This window comes from Bombina bombina, chromosome 6, assembly GCF_027579735.1.
Source record: "Bombina bombina isolate aBomBom1 chromosome 6, aBomBom1.pri, whole genome shotgun sequence".
NCBI classification, from domain to species: Eukaryota; Metazoa; Chordata; class Amphibia; order Anura; family Bombinatoridae; genus Bombina; species Bombina bombina.
The window spans coordinates 571,060,881-571,087,898 of record NC_069504.1 but is presented as its reverse complement, the minus strand read 5'-3'; positions in this window follow the sequence as shown (position 1 = coordinate 571,087,898).

Genomic DNA, 27,018 nt, shown 5'->3' with positions numbered 1-27,018 from the left:
ATATGAAACCGCTGTGATACAGAGTAGATTTAATAAAAGTTGAGCAGACATGATTCGATATAGCGAATCATGTCCGCTTGATCTCGCTAAATGCCGACAGCATACACTGTTGGCATTTAACATTGCACAGGTATTTCTGGTGAAATGCTTGTGCAATGCTCCCCCTGCTCACTGGCAGCCAATCGGCCACTAGCAGGGGTTGTCAGTCATCCTGATCATATTGGATCAGGATGATTTCAATCCGCTACGTAAAAGGTGGCGGACAAGTAAGGGACAAGTTAATGTCTGTGGTACATTGCATCATCAGCATCATGATTCAACATCCAACAGTAGTCTGCCATCATCAAGTCATTCAAGAAACCTTGCTGTCACTGTTCCTTTGACCTGATATCATGGTGGAAACACTCACCTTGTTCGTCATTTACATCACTAATGCCTAGAATTTGAGTTGGGCGGTAGCCATTTAAACCAGCGTTAGAGGCTCCTAACGCTGGTTTTTAACGCCCTCTGGTATTTGGAGTCAGTCATTAAAGGGTCTAACGCTCACTTTCCAGCCACGACTTTTCCATACCGCAGATCCCCTTACGTCAATTGCGTATCCTATCTTTTCAATGGGATCTTTCTAACGCCGGTATTTAGAGTCGTGGCTGGAGTGAGCGTTAGAAATCTAACGACCAAACTCCAGCCGCAGAAAAAAGTCAGTAGTTAAGAGCTTTCTGGGCTAACGCCGGTTTATAAAGCTCTTAACTACTGTGCTCTAAAGTACACTAACACCCATAAACAACCTATGTACCCCTAAACAGAGGTCCCCCCACATCGCCACCACTCTATTAAAAATTTTTAACCCCTAATCTGCCGACCGCCACCTACATTATCCTTATGTACCCCTAATCTGCTGCCCCTAACACCGCCGACCCCTATATTATATTTATTAACCTCTAATCTGCCCCCCACAACGTCGCCGCCAGCTACCTACAATAATTAACCCCTAATCTGCCGACCGCAAAGCGCCGCCACCTACGTTATCCTTATGTACCCCTAATCTGCTGCCCCTAACACCGCCGACCCCTATATTATATTTATTAACCCCTAATCTGCCCCCCACAACGTCGCCGCCACCTACCTACACTTATTAACCCCTAATCTGCCGAGCGAACCGCACCGCTACTATAATAAAGTTATTAACCCCTAATCCGCCTCACTCCCGCCTCAATAACCCTATAATAAATAGTATTAACCCCTAATCTGCCCTCTCTAACATCGCCGACACCTAACTTCAAACATTAACCCCTAATCTGACGACCGGAGCTCACCGATATTCTAATAAATTTTTTAACCCCTAAAGCTAAATCTAACCCTAACACTAACACCCCCCTAAATTAAATATAATTTAAATCTAACAAAATAAATTAACTCTTATTAAATAAATTATTCCTATTTAAAGCTAAATACTTACCTGTAAAATAAACCCTAATATAGCTACAATATAAATAATAATTATATTGTAGCTATTTTAGGATTAATATTTATTTTACAGGTAACTTTGTATTTATTTTAACCAGGTACAATAGCTATTAAATAGTTAAGAACTATTTAATAGCTAAAATAGTTAAAATAATTACAAAATCACCTGTAAAATAAATCCTAACCTAAGTTACAATTAAACCTAACACTACACTATCAATAAATTAATTAAATAAAATACCTACAATTATCTACAATTAAACCTAACACTACACTATCAATAAATTAATTAAATACAATATCTAATAAATACAATGAAATAAACTAACTAAAGTACAAAAAATAAAAAAGAACTGTTACAAAAAATAAAAAAATATTTACAAACATTTGAAAAATATTACAACAATTTTAAACTAATTACACCTACTCTAAGCCCCCTAATAAAATAACAAAGCCCCCCAAAAATAAAAAAATGCCCTACCCTATTCTAAATTAAAAAAGTTCAAAGCTCTTTTACCTTACCAGCCCTGAACAGGGCCCTTTGCGGGGCATGCCCCAAAGAATTCAGCTCTTTTGCCTGTAAAAAAAAACATACAATACCCCCCCCCAACATTACAACCCACCACCCACATACCCCTAATCTAACCCAAACCCCCCTTAAATAAACCTAACACTAAGCCCCTGGAGATCTTCCTACCTTGTCTTCACCATGCCAGGTTCACCAATCGGTCCAGAGTCTTGATTCAAGCCCAAGCGGGGGGCTGAAGAGTGACGTCCATCCTCGGGCTGAAGTCTGGATCCAAGCGGCGGCTGAAGAAATCCATCATCGAGCTGAAGTCGGAAGTCCATCATCGGGATGAAGTCTTCTATCAAGCCGCATCTTCAATCTTCTTTCTTCTGGAGCAGAGCCATCTTCTTTCCAACTGACGCGGATCCAACCTCTTCAACCGACGCCTACTCGCCGAATGAAGGTTCCTTTAAGGGACGTCATCCAAGATGGCGTCCCTCGAATTCCGATTGGCTGATAGGATTCTATCAGCCAATCGGAATTAAGGTAGGAAAATTCTGATTGGCTGATGGAATCAGCCAATCAGAATCAAGTTCAATCCGATTGGCTGATCCAATCAGCCAATCAGATTGATCTCGCATTCTATTGGCTGTTCCGATCAGTCAATAGAATGCAAGCTCAATCTGATTGGCTGATCGGATCAGCCAATCGGATTGAACTTGATTCTGATTGGCTGATTCCATCAGCCAATCAGAATTTTCCTACCTTAATTCCGATTGGCTGATAGAATCCTATCAGCCAATCGGAATTCGAGGGACGCCAACTTGGATGACGTCCTTTAAGGAACCGTCATTCGTCGGGAAGTCGTCGGTGAAGATGGATGTTCCGCGTCGGCGGGATGAACATGGATCCGGAAGAAAGAAGATTGAAGATGCCGCTTGACAGAAGACTTCAGCCGGATCATGGACCTCTTCAGCTCCCGCTTGGATGAAGACTTCAGTCGGATCATGGACATCTTCAGCCCCCCGCTTGGGCTTGGATCAAGACATCGGAGGAGCTCTTCTGGATCGATCGGTGAACCCAGCGTGGTGAAGATAAGGTAGGATGATCTTCAGGGGCTTAGTGTTAGGTTTATTTAAGGGGGGTTTGGGTTAGATTAGGGGTATGTGGGTGGTGGGTTGTAATGTTGGGGGGGGGTATTGTATGTTTTTTTTTACAGGCAAAAGAGCTGAATTTTTTCGGGCATGCCCCGCAAAGGGCCCTTTTAAGGACTGGTAAGGTAAAAGAGCTTTGAACTTTTGTAATTTAGAATAGGGTAGGGCATTTTTTTTATTTTGGGGGTCTTTGTTATTTTATTAGAGGGCTTAGAGTAGGTGTAATTAGTTTAAAATTGTTGTAATTTTTTTCTAATGTTTGTAAATATTTTTTTATTTTTTGTAACTTAGTTCTTTTTTATTTTTTGTACTTTAGTTAGTTTATTTAATTGTATTTATTCGTAGGAATTGTATTTAATTTATTTATTGATAGTGTAGTGTTAGGTTTAATTGTAGATAATTGTAGGTATTTTATTTAATTAATTTATTGATAGTGTAGTGTTAGGTTTAATTGTAACTTAGGTTAGGATTTATTTTACAGGTAATTTTGTTATTATTTTAACTAGGTAACTATTAAATAGTTATTAACTATTTAATAGCTATTGTACCTGGTTAAAATAATTACAAAGTTGCCTGTAAAATAAATATTAATCCTAAAATAGCTACAATGTAATTATAATTTATATTGTAGCTATATTAGGGTTTATTTTACAGGTAAGTATTTAGCTTTAAATAGGAATAAGTTATTTAATAAGAGTTAATTTATTTCGTTAGAATAAAATTATATTTAACTTAGGGGGGTGTTAGGGTTAGGGTTAGAATTAGCTTTAGGGGTTAAAAAATTTATTAGAGTAGCGGTGAGCTCCGATCGGCAGATTAGGGGTTAATACTTGAAGTTAGGTGTCGGCAATGTTAGGGAGGGCAGATTAGGAGTTAATACTATTTCTTATAGGGTTATTGAGGCGGGAGTGAGGCGGATTAGGGGTTAATACATTTATTATAGTAGCGCTCAGGTCCGGTCGGCAGATTAGGGGTTAATAAGTGTAGTTAGGTGGAAGCGACATTGGGGGCGGCAGATTAGGGGTTAATAAATATAATATAGGGGTCGGCGGTGTTAGGGTCAGCAGATTAGGGGTACATAGGGATAATGTAAGTAGCAGCGGTTTACGGAGCGGCAGATTAGGGGTTAAAAAATATGCAGGGGTCAGCGATAGCGGGGGCGGCAGAATAGGGGTTAATAAGTGTAAGGTTAGGGGAGTTTAGACTCGGGGTACATGTTATGGTGTTAGGTGCAGACGTAGGAATTGTTTCCCCATAGGAAACAATGGGGCTGCGTTAGGAGCTGAACGCAGCTTTTTTGCAGGTGTTAGGTTTTTTTTTCAGCTCAAACAGCCCCATTGTTTCCTATGGGGGAATCGTGCACGAGCACGTTTTTGAGGCTGGCCGCGTCCGTAAGCACCGCTGGTATCTAGAGTTGCAGTGGCGTTAAATTATGCTCTACGCTCCCTTTTTGGAGCCTAACGCACTGAAAACTCTGCCATTCTGTGAACTCTAAATACCAGCTGTATTTAAAAGGTGCGGCCAGAAAAAAGCACGCGTAGCTAACGCACCCCCTTGGCCGCAAAACTCCAAATCTAGGCGTAAGGTTGGTAGGGAACAAATGTAAATGGGATTGTAGAAAGTGTTGCTTAAGTTATATGCGACATCCCATTTTCCTTTATGCACACAGAAGTTTATTGACACCATCAAAGAAATCAAGAGATTTCGTTTTACCTTGGAAGTGTTCACAAACCCACTGAAAACTCGTCCAATCGTCTTGTTCTTTACAAGTCTCCATATATACTTGACAATACTTCCATTCAATGAAGACACCTTCTTTCAGTTTACCTATGTTGATGTTTGTAAATTTTCCGGTCAGGTATTGAACCCTTTAGAATTAGTCTTTGTCATTGCCTTCACCAAGCATTTTACCAGTCTAACCTTAATGTGGAAGGGAGGAAGAAATATATTTTTGGGATCAACGAGAGGAACATGTTGAACAGTGTATTTTTCAGGCTCATACGTGTGTCTTGGCTCCCAATCATGTTTGATCATCGCAATAACTATACATGCTGGGAAAAAAAGCGAAGCATAGATTTGGAATCAGGGTGTCAAACCTAGTCTACGGTACCTATTAGTTTCTCTGATGAATTTTTTTTGTTGACTAGTGTAAGCAGCCCAGCATCTTAATTCCAGAACCAGACCTCTTCAACCAATCCATCTTTTGTTCTGTAGAACGTTTCCAAAAATTTTGAGCGTGCTTAGCCACCACTGTATTGTGTCTCCTCTGCAAGCAGATTTGTATAATGTTTGCATGAATTAGATATTTTGACTTCTGAATTTTGGGTTCTGCAAAATAATTCCTGTGTAAAATTCATCACATAGCCTTTTGCATTTTGTTTTTCAAATATTCGAAGAAGCTCATTGCAATACATTTGAAATCCCTATGATAACCCAATGCTCTTCAGCTTTTCAAATGCATTTGTGTTGCACACAGTGGCCTAGATTTGGAATTTGGCGTTAGCCATGAAAACCAGCGTTAGAGGCCCCTAACGCTGGTTTCTTACGGACTCCGGTATTTAGAGTTCAGTTACCGACACTCAAAAATCACCCAACGCTCAAATTTCTACCGACAGCTCAGACCCAGTAGTAAACATATACCGACAAAATAAACATTCACGAATCACAAAACTAATATTACACAAACTACACTTACACTCATACAAACACTACACTATATTTATTTTTCAGATTTAATAATTTTTCTTAAAAATACAAAGGATCAAAGTTGCGAGATCTCGGGTGTTAGAAAAAAAACAACACAAATCCATTTTCCCATTGACTTACATTGACACACGGGAAAAGACCCTCATATACTTACATCTAACTAATAAGATTATCACAAACATACACTCATCGATGCATACAAACAATATACACCACATTACATACACAAAAAAGTTATTTATTTTAAAATGAACATGATTTAGTTACTTTTTCACACAAGCTCATGACGTCACTCACTTTACGAGGAAAACCAGTCTTTGAAAAAAAAATTTACCAAATTTTAGAGCCTCCATTGACTTCTATGGGGAAGATGTGCTCGTGCACGCGAAACACACATTTCCCTAACGTACGCAAATAGCGTAGACCGAAAAACTCCAAATACCAGCGCTAGAAAATACATGCTTTTATGCGTTAGACACAGCTATGATAAATAGATCAAGAAATGACTATTTCCCTATGGTGGACTTAGGGATTGTACTTATTGAATATTCACAACACCATTAAATTGTTTCAGACTTTTATATTACATCAACTACAAATCAACATCACTAGTAACAAAAATTTTTATTCTAAATATTACATTTAAACGGACACAAAAATAATTTAAACTTTTCAGGATTCACAAACAGTACACAATGGGAAACAATTCTCATTTACCTTTATTATTGCATTTCATTTATTCAGCTCATATGCTTGCAGCAACAGCATATCTACATAGGCTTAACACATGATCAGTCATGGATGCACATACATTACTTTTAACATTCACTCATACATGTGCATTCAAATGATGGGGGAAAAACACATTACATTCTCTATAGGAATCACAAAACAGAACATATGGATTTTAATGTACTTTTAACATCATGATTCCATCACAATAAACCATTAGGAATTATGTACAACAAGAACATCATTACACAAGATTACAGATGTCACTTTATGGGAAGGAACAACAATGCCAGACCACTATATAGAAGTCAGCATATGTGGGACACAATCACAATATATACGTAGATGTACATAACACGCATCACCCATCACGCAACCACAAAGCACACATTTAGATTTTATTCAGCACACAATAACAATGTAGCACAATACAATAACACAATGAGGATTTCAGAACTACATAGGCAGGTTAATAATATCATGACGTCATTAGAAGATTCAACCATACACATTACAGATTCACGACTGTACCGCCCCTTTCTGAACTTTAACACTCAATACTACAATAGTGATGTCGCAAACCTAAAATTTTCGGTTCGCGAACCGCTGACTCGAACTTCCGGTATTGTTCGCGAACGCGCGAACCGCCATTGAATTCAATAGGCAGGCGAACTTTAAAACCTACAAGGACTCTTTCTGGCCACAATAGTGATGGAAAAGTTGTTTCAAGGGTCCTAACACCTGGACTGTTGCATGCTGGAGGGGGATCCCTGGCAAAACTCCCATGGAAAATTACATAGTTGATGCAGAGTCTGCTTTTAAGCCATAATGGGTCTAAATCAACTAACATTCCCAAAGTGGCTGTCTCAAAACATCCCGGACAGAAGATAGATTGATAGTGATAGATAGGATAGATAGATATACATAGATTGATAGTTAGATAGAATCGATAGAAGAGAAATAGATATATTTGTTAGATATATAATTACCCTAATAAATTCTAATAATCAAACATGCGTTCTTGGACCCAACTAGCTTGTGTCAATTAGTACTTTTCTTAGCACTTTAATCCCTGTCCCCCCCTCCCTATCTTGGGAGTTCTATATGGCCTGCCAGATTACCCTGAAAAATTATAATAATAAGACATGTGGTCTGCTACCTATTTTAACGAGGTTGTGTTTTAAGTACTACCATTCTTAGCACTTTAATCTCTGTAACTCCCCCTATTTGGTGAGGTCTATACGGCCTGGATGATTACCCATTCAAAATATAATAATAAGACATCTGCTCTTGGTCTGCGACCCATGGTAACTATGTTGTGTTAATTAGTAATGTCCTCCGCATTTTAATAGCTGTTACTCATACTCACCCTATCGGTGGAGGTCTATATGGCCTGCATGATTACCCTTACAAAATATAACAACCAAACATATGTTCTGGGACTCATGGTAAGTAGGTTGTGTTATGTAGTACTGTTCTTTGCATTTTCATACCTGTTACAACACCAAATGGTGGCAGGTCTATCTGTCCTTCATGATTAGCTGCACCCAAACCCAAAAAAAAGTCGAGTGGTCTTAGACTAACACCCATGGCTAACTCTGTTGTTTTAATTAGTACTATTCTTAGCACTTTCATCCCTGTTACGGGCGGTCTACATGGCCATCATGATTAGCCGAACAAAATACTACAATCCAACCTTTGCTCAGTCTTCATAGGCCCTTCATTGTCTGTATTTTGATAGTACAGTTCTTATTATTTTTATAGCTGATACAACACCGAATGTTGTCAGCTCTATATGGCCTGCAGGATTAGCTGCACCCAATACAAAAATAAATCCAAGCGGTCTTGGATTAACACCCATGGCTAACTCTGTTGTTTCAAGTAGTACTATTCTTAGCACTTTCATCTCATCATCCCTGTTACTTCCAGGACTCTCGGTGGTGGTGGTCTACATGGCCATCATGATTAGCCTAACCAAATACTACAATCCAACCTTGGCTCAGTCTTCCTAAGGCCCTTCATTGGCTGTATTTTGCTAGTACTGTTCTTATTACTATGGTGGTCTACATGGCCATCATGATTAGTCTAACCAAATACTACAATCCAACCTTGGCTCAGTCTTCCTAAGGCCCTTCATTGGCTGTATTTTGTTAGTACTGTTCTTATTAGTTTAATAGCTGATACGACACCGAATGTTGTCAGCTCTATATGGCCTGCATGAATAGCCGCACCCAAAGCCAAAAAAAAGCCAAGCGGTTTTGCACTAACACCCATGGCTAACTCTGTTGTTTCAAGTTCTACTATTTTTAGCTCTTTCATCTCATCATCCCTGTTACTTCCAGGACTCTCGGTGGTGGTGGTCTACATGGCCATCATGATTAGCCTAACCAAATACTACAATCCAACCTTGGCTCAGTCTTCCTAAGGCCCTTCATTGGCTGTATTTTGGTAGTACTGTCATCCTTTTGAATAAAAGATTACAGTAAAGGCATTGATTTTAGAAAGCCACAGATCATTATTTGCAACCGTGAATTTAGAAAAAAAAATTGATTACACAGCCGTGACACTTATTTATGCTCAGGCCTTTTTAATACTAGGGTCCCGGAGCCTCAACCGAAACAACAGCATGAAAGAGGAGATATGTCATCCTTTTGAATAAAAGATTACAGGAAATGCATTGATTTTAGAAACCCACAGATCATTATTTGCAACCGTGAATTTAGAAAAAAAAATTGATTACACACCCGTCACACTTATTTATACTCAGGCCTTTTTAATACGAGGGTCCCGGAGCCTCAACCGAAACAACAGCATGAAAGAGGAGATATGTCATCCTTTTGAATAAAAGATTACAGGAAAGGCATTGATTTTAGAAAGCCACAGATCATTATTTGCAACCGTGAAATTAGACAAAAACATTGCTTAGACAGCCGTGACACTTATTTATGCTCAGGCCTTTTTAATACGAGGGTCCCGGAAGCTCAACCGAAACAACAGCATGAAAGAGGAGATATGTCATACTTTTGAATAAAAGATTACAGGAAAGGCATTGATTTTAGAAAGCCACAGATCATTATTTGCAACCATGAAATTACACAAAAACATTGCTTAGACAGCCGTGACACTTATTTATGCTCAGGCCTTTTTAATACGAGGGTCCCGGAGGCTCAACCGAAACAACAGCATGAAAGAGGAGATATGTCATACTTTTGAATAAAAGATTACAGGAAAGGCATTGATTTTAGAAACCCACAGATCATTTATATGACCCGTGTAATAGAAAAAAACATTCATTAGACACCGGTTACACTTATTTATCCTCAGGCCTTGTTAATACGAGGGTCCCGGAGCCGCAACTGAAACAACAGCATGAAAGAGGACATATGTCAATCTTTTTGAATTATAGATTACAGGAAAGGCATTGATTTTAGAAACCCACAGATCATTATTTGCAACCGGGAAATCAAAAAAAAAATTGATTACACACCCGTCACACTTATTTATACTCAGGCCTTTTTAATACGAGGGTCCCGGAGCCTCAACCGAAACAACAGCATGAAAGAGGAGATATGTCATCCTTTTGAATAAAAGATTACAGGAAAGGCATTGATTTTAGAAAGCCACAGATCATTATTTGCAACCGTGAAATTAGACAAAAACATTGATTAGACAGCCGTGACACTTATTTATGCTCAGGCCTTTTTAATACGAGGGTCCCGGAGCCTCAACCGAAACAGCATGAAAGAGGAGATATGTCATCCTTTTGAATAAAAGATTACAGGAAAGGCATTGATTTTAGAAACCCACAGATCATTATTTGCAACCGTGAATTTAGAAATAAAAATTGATTACACACCCTTCACACTTATTTATGCTCAGGCCTTTTTAATACGAGGGTCCCGGAGCCTCAACCGAAACAACAGCATGAAAGAGGAGATATGTCATACTTTTGAATAAAAGATTACAGGAAAGGCATTGATTTTAGAAAGCCACAGATCATTATTTGCAACCATGAAATTACACAAAAACATTGCTTAGACAGCCGTGACACTTATTTATGCTCAGGCCTTTTTAATACGAGGGTCCCGGAAGCTCAACCGAAACAACAGCATGAAAGAGGAGATATGTCATACTTTTGAATAAAAGATTACAGGAAAGGCATTGATTTTAGAAAGCCACAGATCATTATTTGCAACCATGAAATTACACAAAAACATTGCTTAGACAGCCGTGACACTTATTTATGCTCAGGCCTTTTTAATACGAGGGTCCCGGAGGCTCAACCGAAACAACAGCATGAAAGAGGAGATATGTCATACTTTTGAATAAAAGATTACAGGAAAGGCATTGATTTTAGAAACCCACAGATCATTATTTGCAACTGTGAAATTAGAAAAAAAAATTGATTACACACCCGTGACACTTATTTATGCTCAGGCCTTTTTAATACGATGGTCCCGGAGCCTCAACCGAAACAACAGCATGAAAGAGGAGATATGTCATACTTTTGAATAAAAGATTACAGGAAAGGCATTGATTTTAGAAACCCACAGATCATTTATATGACCCGTGTAATAGAAAAAAACATTCATTAGACACCGGTTACACTTATTTATCCTCAGGCCTTGTTAATACGAGGGTCCCGGAGCCGCAACTGAAACAACAGCATGAAAGAGGACATATGTCAATCTTTTTGAATTATAGATTACAGGAAAGGCATTGATTTTAGAAACATTGAGATAATTACTTGCAACCGGGAAATCAAAAAAAAAATTGAACAGAAACCCAGTACACTTTATTATCCATAGGCCTTTTCAGCAGAGGCTCCAGGACCCTCAACAAAAGCAAGAGCAGGGAGCTGGGCATAGGAGTACAATGGAGTGTGACAATAATAATCTGAAGGTGAAGATTGCATAGTTGTGGCATTTTAATTTTGTTATCGTGGGAACTTAGTACTTGCAATGACCTTGCTCTGGTGAATCCATATCGCAAATGTGTTATTTAAGGCACTGTTTGTCTATTTTTTTGAATATCAGCATTTGTTAAATGAAGCTCAACTTAGGCTGGTGAGAAACGACCTTTCTTCTGGCTGTTTGCAAATGTTGTGGCTCTGGACAAACATGTGAATAAGGGGCCATCAGCCATATTCTGCACGCAACCCCTTTGATGATTGACGATAAACATGTGTCACCTGCAAGCAGAGCTCGTTACTTCTGTCTAAATCATCTTCCTGGTATGGACAGGCCACTGTTTCCCACAGCAAGTACGAATTTTGAAATACAAGATTGTCTTGAGTATGGTAGGAAACCAAAGTTTATTTAATTCAGTACTATCTATCACCACAAAAAATGAACTTCTTGAAGCAACAAAAATGCCAGCAATTTCATGTGCTTATGGATGACAAGGACGTCATGTCCTTTGGTTCACAGAGATGGAGACGATTTTTGCCCTCCCTGTACACTACCCAGATGTCTCAAACATCACCAGAAACACAATACAGCCACTCTTGTGAAGTTCCTGGTGTTCCGGTAGCCATCTCTTTGCGCTCCTAAAGGAATACTTTATCAGTGTTTTTGTATACATCCGACAACAGCTTCGGAGACTGTGGTGACGCACATGTTATTTACTGTTGTTCCAGCTGTAGCAATATCAATTGGCATGAAAAAGTTAAGATTTGTGGGTTGTGGAGCCTATAGCTGTTAAGGTAGGACGTGTGTTTGAGGAGCTCCAGGTCTTACAAGTTACTTTGGAGTTAGTTTTCAACCTTAATTTAATTTTCTTTTTGGGATTCATAGTCACACTTTCTGGGGCTATCCAAGAGGAGCCTGGTAAAAGCAGTAGTAGTCACCCCTTATATCAACGGGTACGGAGACCTGTTTTTTGCGTTTTTTGCGTTTCCAATATTGCGCCGTACCCCAAACTAATCCTGAATGAAAAAAAAAAATTTAAATTTGGACTAGTGACGCACATTTTATGCACGCAGTGGCAATTGCAATTTGCAATAAAAATAATCTGCTAACAACAACCACTACCTAAAAAAAAATTTGATTATACACCAAGTACACTTATTTATCCTTAGGCCTTTTTAGCAGAGGCTCCAGGACCCTCCACAAAACCAGCAGCATGAAAGAGGACATATGGCATTATTTAGAAAATTAGATTACAGGAAAGGCATTGATTTTAGAAACACAGAGATCATTAGTTGCAACCGTGAAATCACAAAAAACTTCGATTATACACCAAGTACACTTATTTATCCTTAGGCCTTTTTAGCAGAGGCTCCAGGACCCTCCACAAAACCAGCAGCATGAAAGAGGACATATGGCATCCTTTAGAAAATTAGATTACAGGAAAGGCATTGATTTTAGAAACACAGATATCATTAGTTGCAACCGTGAAATCACAAAAAACTTCGATTATACACCAAGTACACTTATTTATCCTTAGGCCTTTTTAGCAGAGGCTCCAGGACCCTCTACAAAACCAGCAGCATGAAAGAGGACATATGGCATCCTTTAGAAAATTAGATTACAGGAAAGGCATTGATTTTAGAAACACAGAGATCATTAGTTGCAACCGTGAAATCACAAAAAACTTTGATTATACACCAAGTACACTTATTTATCCTTAGGCCTTTTTAGCAGAGGCTCCAGGACCCTCCACAAAACCAGCAGCATGAAAGAGGACATATGGCATCCTTTAGAAAATTAGATTACAGGAAAGGCATTGATTTTAGAAACACAGAGATCATTAGTTGCAACCGTGAAATCACAAAAAACTTTGATTATACACCAAGTACACTTATTTATCCTTAGGCCTTTTTAGCAGAGGCTCCAGGACCCTCCACAAAACCAGCAGCATGAAAGAGGACATATGGCATACTTTAGAAAATTAGATTACAGGAAAGGCATTGATTTTAGAAACACAGAGATCATTAGTTGCAACCGTGAAATCTAAAAAAACATAGATTATACACCCAGTACACTTATTTATCCTTAGGCCTTTTTAGAAGAGTGTCCCGGAGCCTCAACAGAAAGAACAGCATGAAAGAGGACATATGGCATCCTTTTGAAAAATAGATTACAGGAAAGGCATTGATTTTAGAAAGACAGAAAACAATTGTTACAAACGGGAAATCTAAAAAAACATTGAATAGACACCCAGTACACTTCTTTATCCTTCGGCCTTTTGAGCAGAGGCTCCAGGACACTCAACAAAACCAGCAGTAGGAAAGAGGACATATGGCATCCTTTGTGAAAAAAAGATTATAGGAAAGGCATTGATTTTAGAAACCCGGGGATAATTTGTTGCAACCGTGAATTTGAATAAAAAAAAAAGATTGGATGGACACCAGGTACAATTCTTTATCCATAATGCCTTTTTATAAGAGGGTCCAGGATCCTCAAACAAAAAACCAGCAGGAAAGAGGACATATGGCATACTTTTGAACAATACAGTAAGAGTACAGGAAAGGCATTGATTTTAGAAACCCATAGATAATTTTTGCAAATGTAAATTTGAATCAAAAAAATGATTCGATGGACACCCAGTACACCACTTTCTCCTTAGGCCTTTTTATAAGAGGGTCCTGGACCCTCAAAAAAAACACCAGCAGGAAAGAGGACATATGGCATACTTTTGAAAATTAGATTACAGGAAAGGCATTGATTTTAGAAACACAGAGATCAGTTATATGACCCGGGAAATAGAAAAAAAACATTGATTGGACACCCAGTACACTTCTTTATCCTTAGGCCTTTTTAAAAGAGTGTTCCGGAGCCTCAACAGAAAGAACAGCATGAAAGAGGACATATGGCATCCTTTTGAAAAATAGATTACAGGAAAGGCATTGATTTTTGAAAGACAGAAAAAATAAGTTACAACTGTGAAATCTAAAAAAACATTGAATAGACACCCAGTACACTTCTTTATCCTTCTGCCTTTTTAGCAGACGCTCCAGGACACTCAACAAAACCAGCAGTAGGAAAGAGGACATATGGCATCCTTTGTGAAAAAAAGATTATAGGAAAGGCATTGATTTTAGAAACCCGGGGATAATTTGTTGCAACCGTGAATTTGAATTAAAAAAAAAAGATTGGATGGACACCAGGTACAATTCTTTATCCATAATGCCTTTTTATAAGAGGGTCCAGGACCCTCAAACAAAAAACCAGCAGGAAAGAGGACATATGGCATACTTTTGAACAATAGAGTACAGGAAAGGCATAGATTTTAGAAACCCATAAAAAAAATTTTAAAATGTAAATTTGAATAAAAAAAATGATTCGATGGACAGCCAGTATACCTCTTTCTCCTTAGGCCTTTCTATAAGAGGGTCCTGGACCCTCAAAAAAAACACCAGCAGGAAAGAGGACGTATGGCATCCTTTTGAACAATAGAGTACAGGTACGGCATTGATTTTACAAAACCAGAGATAATTTAGGTCAAATGAGAAATAGAAAATAAAAATGAGTGGACACCCAGTACACCTCTTTCACCTTAGGCCTTTATATAAGAGTGTCCAGGACCCTCAAACAAAATACCAGCAGGAAAGAGAACATATGGCATACTTTGGAACAATAGAGTACTGGTACGGCATTGATTTGTGAAACCCACAGATAATTGTTTGTAAAAGTGAAATAGCACCAAAAACCATGCTTGGACTCCCACTCCAGGTCGTTCACCTTCAGCTTTTTTATAAGAGGGTCCAGCACCCTCAACAGAAACAACTGCAGGAAACACCACCACATATGCCATCCTTTTGCACAAGCGAGTACAGGTATGGCATCCATTTTAGAAACCCAAAGATAATTGAGAGGAACCAGGAACATTTTTATAAAAACTGGATGGGGCAACCATTACTACAGGTCGTTCTCCTTCAGCCTTTTTATATCATGGGCCACGACCCGCAACAGGCACAACAGCATGAAACAAAACATATTCCACCCTTTTGCACAATAGAGTACAGGTATGTCATAGATGGAACACGGAGATAATTTAGATCAACCAAGAGACGGATAAAGATGCTTGGTCGGTCCTACTCTTTCAAATTTGTTGCATTTTGCGTTCAATTGAATGGTCCACTGGATATAAGTGGTGTGTAAAGTTGTACAATTCGTAACAGTTTAATCACTAGTGTTATGTGCCTTATTTTTTTTATTTGAGTTTTGTACCCACAGAGATGCAGCAGAGGCCAGAAAAATTAGGAATGTACAAATGACTGAAACATTGGGGTATTGTTGGAGCAACTGCTGTAGCAGCGGCCAGAAAAATCGATGTTTGTAAAACATTTATAAAGTGCCCTAAAAGCTTGTGGCTTGAACACTAGTTGTTGGCGGATAAGTCAAGCAAGTCCTCCGTCTTTATAACCAAAAAAAAAAGGCCAGCCTGTGTACCAGTTGTAGCCCAAGGCAGCTCATATCATCATCAGTAGTTTTTTATTCAAATGTATCGCCCAAATAATTTTTTATTGAAGTCATCAACAGATACAGAATATAGGGTAAGCCCCAAAACATTTACAGGTCAAAGTATATACAGCTCAAATGGAAAAGTAATGCATTTGAGTATCTCAAACAGTTCCATAGAATTTGGGCTATCACATAGAAAGACTTCAGTTTTCTTTTAGAGTATTATAAATGTAATATAAACAAAAATAGTCCTCTCCTAGCTGTACACCAATAAGAGTAAGATATCTATTCAGATAAGGGTAAGACTAGGGAGGAGGTGACTCTATAGGTTTATGGGGAAGGGGGATGCAGCGGGCAAGAGCAGCTCAAAATGTAATAGGGGGAGGATGGAAGGGGGGGGATGGAGGGCGGAGCCAACAAGTATGTCAGCACCAGGAACAAGTTGAGTTGGAGCTAAAGGATTATTACTCAATAGAAACACAATCACACTCATCTAAACCTTCGTATTCCTATAGAGGGAGCCTGAAAACATATACACATAAGCTAAAACCATATATGTAATTAAGTCAACTTTAAATATATTTCAGATAACATGAGAACATTTGGGCTAAATGTCGTAATGCACATAATAATCTCACTAAACAAGATATTTTAATTACAAAAATAAAATAAGGCTATGTAAGTTATTAAACTGAAATATACTGGCTATATGAGTACACTCAATACTACTTGTATAAACCTAACTTGTAGTCTAAGCAAAGGGCAAGTAACACACACTGCAGCTATGTTATATAATTGACTGTGCTTGAGCGAATGGGACATTATGAGCCTGCATATAATTGTACAGGTTCGAAGGTACCTGTTGTGTTAATATAAAATCAAGGCAGCTGGTTAGCTCAGCTCAGAATGAAAATTGTGATGCTATATTACCCATAAAGTTAGGGAAGAAGATAAAGATATCATGCTAGCCTAGACTAAGGGGTTAAGGTATTATACTTGAATGAAGAGCTAGAACTTAGATAAATAATAAAAACATGGATGCTAACTATATTTAAAGGTCGCTAGACACTCCGTTATATATACTACTACTTCATGCCATTTATAGAGTAGTCATGTCTTACTATTGCGAACAGCTAGGAAAAATACTGGCATAAAGAGGGTGCAAATTCCTCATAGGAGGAAGAGTAACTAGGTATTTCCTCTAGACATAGCTCTAAGGTGATCTCAGACTATCTGGAGAACTTGTAGGGGCGTGATAGTTATAATCATTGATACTAGAGGCAGATCCACAGGACATAAGTGTATAGTGAGGACCCAACAAAAGAGGCTCTCCATATATATATTGCAAGAACTAGATATCACTCACTAAATATTGCACATAGGATATAGTCATTAACATGTAGGAGATGACTACAAGTAAGGCAGACTCATAAAATGCAGCATCATTACAGATATATGGAACTAACACAGCCCTCCCAGATATAGCACTTTGTATATTATGAGGTACATAAAAAGAAATAGTAACCTAGTAAGTAGAGAGTCTGCACTGAGTTAGGGCAGATATCTGTATAGACAAACATTTAGAGTAAAACCTGCTCAACAGCCTCAGTGATTGTAAGAAGTAAGCAAAGCTCCAATTATCATAAACTCAGAATGCTATTGTGTAAACGAGAAATTGCCTCTGATAAGTTAGTAATGGTGATAGAATACTTGCATAACTAGGTAACTAAAATCCCCATGAAAAGTTCCCATAAGAAAGGTTGTACAAAAATATAAGAATGTTGCATAAATGACTCCCAGTATTTTACACAAACCCATATCCACATCATTACAGAAATATTGATAAAACAACAGGATATGCATTAATAAAATGTGCGAGGGAGACATCAGATTTTAGCATGAATCAAATATGTCCATTCAGGATACAATAAACAACTCAAACTCAGTGGTTATCATTAGGACTTGTAAACAAGTAACGTTGTAGAGATGTGGACCTGACTTTTATGGACATTAATAGGCTTATTACTGCGTTCACCCAATCCCTGTTTCTTCGTCTGAAAATAGCAAGCTCCCCCGTGGGAAAAGCCGAGATGTTCCACAAGTAGCCTTCTTAGTGGGATCGCAAGTGATATCCAGCCACGGTGAGGTGAGCACACGCTGAGGAGGCAGGTAGACATCTCCACAAAAATATCCAAGCCTCAGTAGATCTACGCCATTAACTCGAGCCGACTCAAATAGTGAGTGAGAAGTCCCTTCTGGTCGCCCACAATAGTTTTCTGTATCGCTTGGTGCCTGGAACATGTTAGGCGCTAATGCCATTTGTAAGCTCGGGCGGGGAGGTAGAGAGAGCAGTGCGCGCTGCGCATCCCTGATCTGTTGGAGTTCCACTGAACTCGCCACAACGGCCCCCATATGCACCGGTTCAGCTGAGTATGACTGCCTCAGGACGTTGCTTGGCTTGTCAGGTAATACGTCAGTAGAATCCTGCCTAGGAAGCTTTTCCAGCGATGGCTCAGACAAATGTTGAGCCGGTAGAAAGTCCTCTAATTGTACAGCCACGTGTACAGCATAGCTGGATAGGCAGGCAACGCCATCTTGGCTGTGTGATTCCATCAGGGTCGATCTTAAGCTGCAAAAATAGATATCGGCTTTGGCAGACAGGTCTTTCAGAATAGTAATGAGGTGCGTTGCAGATTCCCTCATCTTAAAAGACCAGTAAGCAGGATCTAAAAGTTCCTAAAACACTATAAAAGAAGTCTTAGTTGTCAGGCTTTTAGGAGCTCTGCAGTTACACGTCCTCACTCTGCGATAGCTGGCTCCGCCCCAGTCAAGGCTTTTTTGACCTAGGCGACTTCTCTTCTCAGTGACAAAACCTCCTGCTGCACTAAAAGTCCTTTCGGACAGGACACTTGAAGCGGGGCAGGCCAGAAGTTCCATTGCAAATTGGGATAGCTCAGGCCACAAGTCCAGCCTGCACACCCAGTAGTCAAGGGGTCCATCGCTCCTGAGAGTGTCGAGATCCGCAGTTAAAGCTAGGTAGTCTGCTACCTGTCGGTTGAGTCTTTCTCTAAGGCTGGATCCCGAAAGGCTCTGATGGTGCACTTGAAGCGGGGCAGGCCAGAAGTTCCATTGCAAATTGGGATAGCTCAGGCCACAAGTCCAGCCTGCACACCCAGTAGTCAAGGGGTCCATCGCTCCTGAGAGTGTCGAGATCCGCAGTTAAAGCTAGGTAGTCTGCTACCTGTCGGTTGAGTCTTTCTCTAAGGCTGGATCCCGAAAGGCTCTGATGGTGCATGGGAGTTAAAAAGGTACGCATGTCCTCCATCAACAAGACGCCAGGAAAGCGCCCGGTCCTTGCCGCCATGGACGTGGGAGGAGGAGGATTAATTTCATCTCTTCCCCTGTTACATTCCCGTGGTGCTGTGACATCACCCTTATACGCTGTATAAAGCATAGTTTTTAATTTATTATGAAAATGCTCCATCCTTTCCGACTTGCGGGAATTTCTTAACATTTCAGGCACTTTATGCTTATACCGGGGGTCGAGGAGCGTGGACACCCAGTACAGGTCGTTCTCCTTCAGCTTTTTTATACGAGGGTCCCTCAACAGGCACGACAGCATGAAAGAACCCATTTGAACAAGGTTGGATGCTGAGTTAATCATGTTGCGTTCCTCCTCCTCACTGATCTCACTGATGGTATCTTCTTCCCCCCAGCCACGTACAACACCACGGGTACCAGAGAGGTGACAACAACTTGCACCCTGGGATGACTGTTGTGCTCGGTCTTCCTCCTCCTCATCCTCCCCAAAGCCACATTCCTCCTCTGACTCCTCTTCCTCACAATCCTCTTCCTGCGTTGCCGCAGGTCCAGCAAGCAATGCTGATTCGGCTGTTTGTGGGGGTGATGGACACCACAACTCTTCCTCTTCCTCTTCACGCTCATCTACTGCCTGATCCAGCACTCTTCGCAGGGCACGCTCCAGGAAGAAAACAAATGGTATGATGTCGCTGATGGTGCCTTCGACAAGGTTTGTCACCTCCTCAAAAGGACGCATGAGCCTACAGGCATTGCGCATGAGCGTCCAGTAATTTGGCAAAAATATCCCCAGCTCCCCAGAGGCTGTCCTAGCACCCCGGTCATACAAATAGTCATTAACAGCTTTTTCTTGTTGGAGCAGGCGGTCAAACATTAGGAGTGTTGAATTCCACCGTGTCGGGCTGTCGCAAATCAAGCGCCTCACTGGCAGGTTGTTTCGACGCTGGATATCAGACAAGTGCGCCATGGCCGTGTAGGAACGCCTGAAATGGCCACACACCTTCCTGGCCTGCTTCAGGACGTCCTGTAAGCCTGGGTACTTATGGACAAATCGTTGTACAATCAGATTACACACATGTGCCATGCACGGCACATGTGTCAACTTGCCCAATTTCAATGCCGCCACCAAATTACTTCCATTGTCAGAAACAACCTTGCCAATCTCCAGTTGGTGCGGAGTCAGCCACTGATCCACCTGTGCGTTCAGGGCGGTCAGGAGTGCTGGTGCGGTGTGACTCTCCGCTTTCAGGCAAGTCAACCCCAAGACGGCGTGACACTGCCGTACCCTGGATGTAGCATAGTACCTGGGGAGCTGGGGGGGGTGCCATAGATGTGGAGCAAGATGCAGAAGTTGAAGAGGACTCAGCTGAGGAAGAGGTTATGGAAGAGGATGGAGTAGGAGGAGTAGAGGAGGTAGCAGCAGGCCTGCCTGCAAGTCGTGGCGGTGTCACCAACTCTTCTGCAGAGCCACGCATTCCATGCTTGTCAGAAGTCAGCAGGTTTACCCAATGCGCAGTGTAGGTGATATACCTGCCCTGACCATGCTTTGCAGACCAGCTATCCGTGGTCATATGGACCCTTGCCCCAACGCTGTGTGCCAGACATGCCATAACTTCCTTTCTCACAACAGAGTACAGGTTTGGGATTGCCTTTTGTGAAAATAAATTTCTGCCAGGTACCTTCCACTGCGGTGTCCCAATAGATACAAATTTTTTGAAAGCATCAGACTCCACCAGCTTGTATGGTAAAAGCTGGCGGGCTAAGAGTTCAGACAAGCCAGCTGTCAGATGCCGGGCAAGGGGGTGAGAAATTGGCTTCTTACGCTCAAACATGTCCTTCACAGACACCTGACTGTGGGCAGATGACCAGGAACTGCTACGTAAGAGAGACTGAGTGGAGGATGGTTGAGAGGGGGCAAGGAGGACAGCACTGGTTGACATGGCTGAAGATGCTGGAGCAGGAGGAGGAGGGCGGCTTTCACTTTGTGTGCTGCTTCTATTCATGTGTTCTTCCCATCGGCCTTTGTGATGGGAGACCATGTGCCTTCGCAAAGCAGTTGTACCTAGGTGGCTGTTGGACTGCCACACTGCTGAACTCTGCGATGACGGCATTCTGGTGGTGGCAACAGCATGCGTTGATGGGCATCGGCGGGCTGTCTGGCTGACCCCTGGTGACGATGCATGCTGTCTGACTGTGCCACTAGCTCCTTGAGACGACCTCCCCGTGCTTCCAAATCGTCTCCTCCTCCTCCTCCTCTCTGTCTCCCCATCTGAACTTTCCCCCTCTTCTTCTTCTCTTCTAGCAGGCACCCACGTGACATCCACCGACACATCATCATCAACCGCTTCACTTGTATCTGAAACATCAAGAAAGGAAGCAGCAGCGGGTACAACATCACCATCATCTTCACACCGTACCTCCATGTCGGTAATGCTGCCTGACTGAGACTGATCACTATTATCTACATCCTCTGTCAATGATGGTTGCGCATCACTCATTTCTTTAAAATGATGTGTCAATAACTCCTGTGACAGATCAAGTGAAGCGGCTGTGGTGCTAGTGATGGTGGTGGCGACAGGCGGCGGAGTGTCACTGGTCACTTGAGACCTGCCCAAAGCACAGCTGGACTTAGATGGTGCGTCAAGGTTAGGAGGACTAGCAGCGGAAGCTGAAGAAGATTGGGTTTCCTGTGTTAGCCATTCAACTTGGTCCTCATCAGAAGTTTTTGCATCCCCCCTGGCACCTGGCGTCTGAACAATGTGCATATTTGTAGGGTCTAAAGGAATCACAGCACCACGACCACGACCACGGAACCTGCGGGGTGGCCTGCCTCTGCCTGTCATTTTTTTTTAAATGGACACTAACAATACTATTACACCAATTGAGTGGTGGCACTGTGAAAGTGGGCACAGTATACGCTGTGAGACTGACAACAACAAAAAAGACAGATGTTTTAAAAATCACAAATTGTTAATTTTTTTAAATATTACTAGTACTGTGGCAACAAATATGATTGTTTGTCACTATTTGGCAAATGAGCCTGTCTGGCACACATGCTGGGAGAAAGGAAACTGCAATTCAATGGCACTAGGAGACTGAAGAATCACAGTCAAAACAGTTATGATTAACAAAAATTCCAATCCTGTTACAATAAATATGAGTGGTGGCACTAATTGGCTAGTTGGGACTGGCACACAGGCAGGCAGGCAGGAGGAAAATGCAATTCAAGGGCACTAGTAGACTGCAGATTGACAGTCAAAACAGTGTTGATTGACAAATTTTGCAATACTGTTAAAAGAAATATGATTGCTAGCACTAATTGGATAGTTGGGCCTGGCACACAGGCTGGCAGGCAGTAGAAAAGTGCAATTCAATGGCACAAGCAAAATGAGGATTAAGATCAACCATCAAGATTTTTTTTATTTAAATTAGTAACTATACTGTGACAACAATTAGGATTGGTGTAAATAGTTGGCAAGACGGCCTGGCACAAAAGGATGGCAGGCAGGAGGGAGATGCAATTCAAGGACACTAGGAGACTGATTAATGACAGTCAAAACAGTGATGATTGACAATTTTTGCAATACTGTTAAAAGAAATATGATTGCTGACAACAATTGGCTAGGTGGGCCTGGCTCACAGCAGGCTGCAAGGCAGGAGGAAAGTGCTATTCAATGGCACCAGCAAACTGACGATTCAAATCACAGCAACTATTACCAAAAATTTTAATTTTTAATTATTAGAATACTGTCACAACAAATATGATTGGTGTAAATATTTTTTAAGTAGGCCTGGCACACAGGCTTGGAAGGCTGTAGAAAAGTGCAATTCAAAGGCACGAGCAAACTGAGGGTTAAGATCATCAACAATAAAGATTTTTTTTATTTTAATTAGTAACTATACTGTGACAAAAAATTAGGATTGGTGTAAATAGTTGGCAAGACGGCCTGGCACAAAAGGATGGCAGGCAGGAGGGAGATGCAATGAATCAAGGAAACTAGGAGACTGATTACTGACAGTCTAAACAGTGATGATTGATAATTTTTGCAATACTGTTAACAGAAATATGATTGCTGACAACAATTGGCTAGGTGGGGGCCTGGCTCAAAGCAGGCTGCAAGGCAGGAGGAAAGTGCGTTTCAATGGCACCAGCAAAATGACGATTCAAATCACAGCAACTATTACCAAAATTTTTAATTTTTAATTATTAGAATACTGTCACAACAAATATGATTGGTGTAAATATTTTTTAAGTAGGCCTGGCACACAGGCTTGGAAGGCTGTAGAAAAGTGCAATTCAAAGGCACGAGCAAACTGAGGGTTAAGATCATCAACAATAAAGATTTTTTTTATTATAATTAGTAACTATACTGTGACAAAAAATTAGGATTGGTGTAAATAGTTGGCAAGACGGCCTGGCACAAAAGGATGGCAGGCAGGAGGGAGATGCAATGAATCAAGGACACTAGGAGACTGATTACTGACAGTCTAAACAGTGATGATTGACAATTTTTGCAATACTGTTAACAGAAATATGATTGCTGACAACAATTGGCTAGGTGGGGGCCTGGCTCACAGCAGGCTGCAAGGCAGGAGGAAAGTGCGTTTCATTGGCACCAGCAAACTGACGATTCAAATCACAGCAACTATTACCAAAAATTTTAATTTTTAATTATTATAATACTGTGACAACAAATATGATTGGTGTAAATATTAAAAACAGTAGGCTATGTATGTCGGATACACACACGCCTGATAGAAAATACTATTAGATTACACTAGAAAAATGATTGAAATTATTTTTTGGGGGGGGGAATTAAAAAAAGGTTAAACACATATGAGTCGTAGACTAGGGAGGGCAGCAAGTAAACACAGTAGGCTCTCTATGTCAGCAAAACACACAGGCCAGATAGAAAATTAGATTTGATTACACTAGCAAACAAATTTAAACTTTTTTTTTTTTATATATTAAAATTAAGGTGAAAGAAAAATAGATATGAGTGCTGGGTGGCTGCCTGGCACAGACCAATTAACCAAAAGACTGAAAAAAAAGAGGTATATTAATGCTGAGTGAGCCTGACAGACACAGGCATGATAGTAAATGTAATTAGATTACACTAGAAAAATATTTTTTTGTGTTTTTTTTTTAAATTAAAAATAATGTTATTAACGGATATTAACACTGCTGGCTGCTGGCTGGCACAGAGCAATGAACCAGAGTATATGCTGTGTGACACTGGCCTGATAGAAAATGAAAAAAAATTACACTAGAAAAATAATTATATTTTTGGGTTAGTTAAATTTAAACTAATGTTGTTAGGGAGATATCAGTGGTGGCAGTAGTCACAGCATATGCTGTGAGCCTTAAACACACAGCTGAAAGCCAGGCAAATGCTAATAAAAAAAAAAAAAAAAAATATAGCCCTAAAAAGGGCTTTTTGGGGTGCTGTGCTTGCAGCAGAGATGAGTGGAGTCCTTCTGGACTGTAAATACACTAGCCTAGCTATGTTTTTCCTATTAATGTCAGGAGCAAAAAGACAACACGTCCTCTCATTAAAAAAGCAAGGTCGTTATGAGTCTAAAATGGCGGATTCCGAGTAGCTGGGAGTGTCTGTGAGGGAGTGTCTGATGTTGATTGGCTCTAATGTGTCAGGCGGCTGTGACATAAAGGGTCAAAGTTTCCACAATGATGACACATAGGGGCGGATCGAACATCGCCATGTGTTCGCCCACAAACGCGAACGCGAACAACCTATGTTCGCTGTGAACCATTCACGGGCGAACAGTTCGGGACATCACTATACTACAATACAACATATACGTAAATAACAGTTTGGAACAGCATTATTAGGGAGATTTGAATGGGACAATTAATAAATATTGTCAGATCGCAAATCACTTATATATATAATACTACAGATGACAGCCGGCAGTTATTCAGTATTAGTGCCATTTGAATGGGACGCATACAATATTGACAGCTCGGCAATCACTTATATATACAATACTACAGATGGCAGACGGGAAGTTCGGAATTATTATTGCGATTTGAAAGGGACGCGTACAATATTGACAGCTCGGCAATCACTTATATATACAATACTACAGATGGCAGACGGGAAGTTCTGAATTATTATTGCGATTTGAAAGGGACGCATACAATATTGACAGCTCGGCAATCACTTATATACACAATACTACAGATGACAGCCGGAAGTTATTCAGTATTAGTGCGATTTTAATGGGACGCATACAATATTGACAGCTCGGCAATCACTTATATACACAATACTACAGATGACAGCCGGAAGTTATTCAGTATTAGTGCGATTTTAATGGGATGCGTACAATATTGACAGCTTGGCAATCACTTATATATACAATACTACAGATGGCAGATGGGAAGTTCGGAATTATTATTGCGATTTTAAAGGGACGCATACAATATTGACAGCTCGGCAATCACTTATATATACAATACTACAGATGGCAGACGGGAAGTTCGGAATTATTATTGCGATTTTAAAGGGACGCATACAATATTGACAGCTTGGCAATCACTTATATATACAATACTACAGATGGCAGACGGGAAGTTCTGAATTATTATTGCGATTTTAAAGGGACGCGTACAATATTGACAGTTCGGCAATCACTTATATATACATACTAGAGATGGCAGACGGGAAGTTCTGAATTATTATTGCGATTTTAAAGGGACGCGTTCAATATTGACAGCTCGGCAATCACTTATATATACAATACTACAGATGGCAGATGTTACTTTATCGTTTACAAACAATGTTGCAGCAACATTGATCGATCACATTTGATGCACATTATACACAACTATGCACTTTCATTCATGTTAGCCTGGACGTGTGCTTGTTACTATAAGATCGCGTTTAAGAAATATTGATTACGCATATGATCAAACATTACAAACATGCACTGTATGTGTGATATTTGACACTTTCACATTGAGATTCATTGGGGGAAAACAACATTTCAGCAAACAACTAAAAAATGCCCACTGTGAAAGCATTCGCGCCGCTCACATACAAACAAGTGATTACAATCAGCAATCATTACAAACTCAATACCATTGGACTAATTGTACTATAAATCCCCCAAACAACATGGCCAAAGCATCACTTGTGATCCACATCAGATCAAGTGCATACCTTGTTACGCTGTTTTGAAAGATGGATGACGGTGACATGGTAGACACTGCTGGTGCTGCTATTGGCGAACTAGCTGTTGATCGAATCAGGCAGCCTCGGCGGCTCAGACTGAGATGAAGGGGTCATCTGGTTCGTGGTCCTCGTGTCTACAGGGTGAGACCCACCTTGGAAAACATGAGCAACTTTGAGGTTTATGATAAGTATCGGCTCAATCGCGAACAGCTCATTGGCCTTTACGATCTTCTTAAACCTCATTTGGAGCCACGTATAAGAATAAGGACTGCTGTTCCCGCCATGAGTAAGATGCTAAGCTGTCTATACGTCCTGGCCTCCGGGAGTTTTCAATCCGGAGAAATGTACATGCATGGCCTGGCTCAAGGTACATTCTCTGTGGTGTTTGATAACTTTCTGGACTCCATGGTATGTATCAGTAAGCAATACATAGGATTCCCACAGAATGATGGTGATTGGAGGCGCCTGAAGTGGGAATTCTTTGATATTGCTCAATTGCCCAATGTCTTGGGAGCCATAGATTGTACCCACAT